Genomic DNA, 5000 nt, shown 5'->3' with positions numbered 1-5000 from the left:
TGAATCCGATAGCGGAACGAACCTAGGTCCTCCTGCGGCAGAATCGGTGGCGCCATACAAATCTGTCCCTTATGCATATTGTTGCTAGTCAGGCAACCGCAGCCCTTTCGAGCAGCAAAAGATTCATAACTACAGCACCTTCTAGTAAGAGCAGCGGGCTGTCCGAGTAATGGCGATGTCGGAAATGAACATTCGTTTTCAGAGATGGCAAAAAAATATCAATTAATAACTAATTCTTGAAGAAAAACAGACTTAAGCAAACGTTTGGTGCGCTGTCAAATCACTTATATCGCTCGTATATCTTTACACACACACACATAAAAATATGTATCTATATCTATCTATCTATCTAAACATATATATATATATATATATATATATATATATATATGTATGTGTGTGTGTGTGTATGTATGTATGTATGTATGTATGTATGTATTATATATATTATTTACATGTATATATATATATATATATTATATATATATATATGTATATGTATATATGTATGTATTATGTATGTAAGTATGTTGTGCATGTGTATGTATGTATGTACGTATGTATGTATGTATGAATGTATGCATGTATGTATGTATGTATGTATGTATGTATGTATGTATGTATGTATGTATGTACGTATGTACATACGTACGTACGTAGGAATGTATGTATGTATGTACGCATGTATGTATGTATGCATGTATGTTTGTATGTATGTATGTATATAAATATATACATATATGTGTATGTGTGTGTGTAAAATAGAGAGGGAGGGAGAGAGAGAGAGAGAGAGAGAGAGAGAGAGAGAGAGAGAGAGAGAGAGAGAGAGAGAGAGAGAGAGAGAGAGAGAAAGAGAGGGAGTTAGAGAGAGAGAGAGAAAGAGAGGGAGGGAGAGAGAGTCAAAGATAGGCAAGACAGATAGATAGACAGAAATACAAATAGACCATTAGATAGATGGACACAATCAGCCCCAAACACGCTGTCTCTTGATCACTCTCCGCCACTTGCCATACACGCCCATGCATACAAACGGCAATGGCAACAGCATAAGAGTGGCCACATAATGATTACTTTTGTTACGCGTCGCATTATGACCCTCTCGGCTCGGTCGTGCGTGGCAGTGCTATATAAATGGTGGCTCTCGGGTCACAGGTAGCTGGCACAGGTCACAAGGGAACCATTTACGGTGGGCGTGGTTCCCTATACAGCGCCACACCCACACCCAATACAAAAGTTTATACCATGCATTGAGTGTAATCCTGATATAAAAAAGTGTGGTATATAGAGCATATCATAGCAAACGTTTCTTACAAATGGCACGCCATGTCCCCATCATGTAATATCATATATTTTGGTAAGGAATACTATAGGCATTATCTAACCTGATTACTGTCATTGAAATATTTAGTATTACTGTTTGTTCAAAGAGAGAGAGAGAGAGAGAGAGAGAGAGAGAGAGAGAGAGAGAGAGAGAGAGAGAGAGAGAGAGAGAGAGAGAGAGAGAGAGAGAGAGAGAGAGAGAGAGAGAGAGAGGGGAGGGGAGAGAGAGAGAGAGGAGAGAGAGGAGAGGAGAGGAGAGAGAGAGAGAGGAGAGAGGAGAGAGGAGAGAGGAGAGAGAGGAGGAGAGAGAGAGAGAGAGAGAGAGAGAGAGAGAGAGAGAGAGAGAGAGAGAGAGAGAGATAGATAGATAGATAGAGAGAGAGAGAGAGAGAGAGAGAGAGAGAGAGAGAGAGAGAGAGAGAGAAAGAGAGAGATGGATAGGGAAAAGTTTGAAGCGGCACAAAGAATAGAGTAATTATGCCTTTGCAATGAATCAAAAATGAGAACGACAACAGCTTTTGTATTACGAATCTATCGCTGCCGATTTTATTAAAAGGGTAAAAGGAACCACCTGCCTCCCCCGTGTGCCAAGGAATTGGGGTTTAAGCAGCTATGCTAGATACAGCATATACCCAATCATGATATTCGTGCTTACTTTACCATATGCTAAAGCCCTATTTACAGAATCTTGCCAATAAATTTGTCACGGGAGATTTCCAGTGATGCAATCTAGATCGTTCGCGTTTTCAACGAAACAGCAATTTTTTGTTGTCAGGATGAAACTAATACAATTGCATTTATAGGCAACGAATTCTGCACGGCACACATACACATGCCTGACCAGAACAAATATGAATTTTGCAAAAAAAAAAAAAAAAAAAAAAAAAAAAAGCGTTGCTATCTTAAGTCTCATACTGCAGACATATCATCTGAATTTCATAGGGTATGATAACGTAATCCTCACAGAAGTAAACAATTATATGGGTTATAATGTTTTTTTTTTTCAAGATTACTATCTTTTTCACAGAAGTATAGACAGATAGTTCGCAAGGTCAAAGAAAATGGGCACGTGACAACGAAAAACGAAATCCCGAGGCGAAATCCAGCCCGTCAATCCCTGATCAACAGAACACAAAAGCTTAATAACTGGAAACAGCAAATGTAATTTCGGACACGAGGCCGATATTGGAAAAGCCATTTCCTGGAATTTGGTAAATTCAATTAACAATCTTTTTACCATTAAACATTCAAATATTACGTGTCTGGGATATCATCGCTGCACCAGCTTCCGTGTTCCATCCCCAGAATTCGTTTTCCGGGGTGAGTCTTGCCTCATTCTCCGTCTTCCGAGAATTGGTTTGTATCCGATCTGGATACAAACTGGATATACATTTTGCAAACCAAGGCAATGTGTAACCAGGAATTCCCTGTCAAAAAGCATTGCCGGACATCGATATCTTCCTTCGGAATACATAACAATATATCTTCGAAGCAAACATATGCAAATAAGAAATCAGGAGATATTTCAAATCAACCCGATATTAGTGAAGCCATCCTCGTAAAATGTTGTAATTAATACTTGACCGCAAAAGACCGGCATCTGTTTGCGCTAAGACTGGCATGGTCGTCCCGGTCATTACCTTGTAGCTAATGAAGGATGGGCGCCTCTAATGGCCCGCCGACACAAAACGACAATGCTAACAATTTGTCCCGCTCCTGAATATTTGGGCGCGACCTGTAATTTGGGGGTTTAGCGACGGTTAGGGTCAGACTGGGTCGGATAAGGTCAGAGCTAAGATTGGGGGTCATTAAACTCTATGATCCGGAGAGGTCTCCAGCGGGTTGGCGATGATCCGCAAAGAATCGGGGCGGGGACGTTCATGTCAGCCATCCGGGCTCACACGTTGCACATTTCTCTCCTTTGTCCCGATGAGGCGTACGCGTCCTGCTAGGACCGGAGCGGTGTACCTTCGTGGATTTTTATTCTTGCTACTTGGAAACAGGAGATTTTCTCACTGTTATTTACGCACTGCTTCGCAATAGCTTCCAGCATATGAAATGCCGACTCTTTATATTAATAAAATTTGTAAGCTGCCATTATCATCTACAAAAGGAAGAAATAAAAAATGGCCGCAGCATTACGATAACGACCAAAGCCCCATCATCAATCAGCCGTAAAAAGTACAAGATCCATCACACTCTAATATATGGCTCGAAACGTCCCCTCCTCTGGGCAGGGCGCCCTGGCCCCGGGCCCGAGGCCGGTCACAGCGCGGTGAAATTAACCGTCATTGGCCAGCACTTACCATCATGGCGGCCGCAAGGGTGATGGATCGACTCCCCACTTGCCCGCCCGCCCCCAGGCTTATCATTTACCTACAAACTTTATGTCATTAGACGGAGGAAAAAGACAAACACTGATCAGACCTCAGTGACCGATCCGTGGAAAAAAATGGCATTCCTCAAGTCCTGTTTGGAAAAAGGGCTGTGTCGCCCTCGAGCTGAACCGCCGAATGCCCACTGGTAAGGAATAGTATGCCAAATGTATAAACAAATGAATAGGTCAATAATAACAAGAACGCGAAGTTGGTTATCTCCAAAAATCTAAAACGAAATAACGAGTTAACAACAGGACGCCTGCTAAAAAGCGAAGAAGAGGAAATCTAAAAGGATAAGCGAACGTTTGTTTCCTCGAATGATATCCTGCGACGCACTAAATGAAAACAAGGTGTTGACGATTGCGCCAATAAAACTCTGATAATTAATCCGAGCCTGAAAGCTTTTGCAACGGTAATGAGACGGGATTCCTGGTATTTCCACCCAGAAAATAGATTAATAGCAACGTTTATGTTTCGCTTTGGCAAGGGAATGGTAAAACTCCCTATATAGTTGCTAATGAACCCATCAAATTACTCGAATGTACATGAATTACCGGTTTCTGGTTTTACTCACGTTTCAGACTTAGGCGTGTATTTTTTGGTGGTGATCTCTGTTTGCTTGTCTTTCATGTTATTTCATAGGACTCTCTCTCTCTCTCTCCCTCTATCTCTCTCTCTTTCACTCTATCTCTCTCTCTCTCTTTCTCCCCCCCCTCTCTTTCCCTTTCTCTCTCTCTCTCTCTCTCTCTCTCTCTCTCTCTCTCACCCCCTCTCTCGGATCCATTCAGATGGGCGAGTCAGATTAGCAACGGATGTTATTAGATTTTACTAGATAGAAAAAGAGATAACAAAAATAAAATTGCAATCTATATTTGTCTCTGCAATACCAATTCATGACGACAACACATTTTTTTGTAATTTCCTGAGTGAGCAATTTTCATATTACAGTGCATGCAGATATCGGTATATGCTGCTATGAGGGCACCCATAAGGACCATCACCCTCATCAACATCAGAATCATCATCTTCATTATTATCATTATTATTATTACTATCATTGTTAATATCATTATTACACTGTCATGATTATCACTGTAATCAGTATCATTATTGTTATGTTCATTGTTATCATCATTATTATTATCATCATTATTGTTATTAATGATATCATTGTCACTATCATCGTTATTCTCATCATTATTATTACTATCATCATTACTATTATTAATATTCATCATCATTATTATCATGACTATTATCCTTGTTATTATCTTTACTATTATTATCATTCTTGTTATCATT

The 5000-nt window shown here is 40.3% G+C and overlaps 1 protein-coding gene across 3 annotated transcripts in view; it reads right to left on the bottom strand.

Moving 5' to 3' along the window:
• sli (slit guidance ligand) overlaps positions 1-5000 on the bottom strand; it is a 484876-nt gene that overhangs the window by 74216 nt on the left and 405660 nt on the right. The window lies entirely within an intron of this gene.

This window comes from Penaeus japonicus, unplaced genomic scaffold (genome assembly GCF_977035675.1).
Source record: "Penaeus japonicus unplaced genomic scaffold, GWHDUDI00000001_assembly GWHDUDI00000027, whole genome shotgun sequence".
Classification (NCBI taxonomy): Eukaryota; Metazoa; Arthropoda; class Malacostraca; order Decapoda; family Penaeidae; genus Penaeus; species Penaeus japonicus.
Note: the sequence above shows the minus strand (reverse complement) of the source record. Positions and strands in the feature narration are given on the sequence as shown.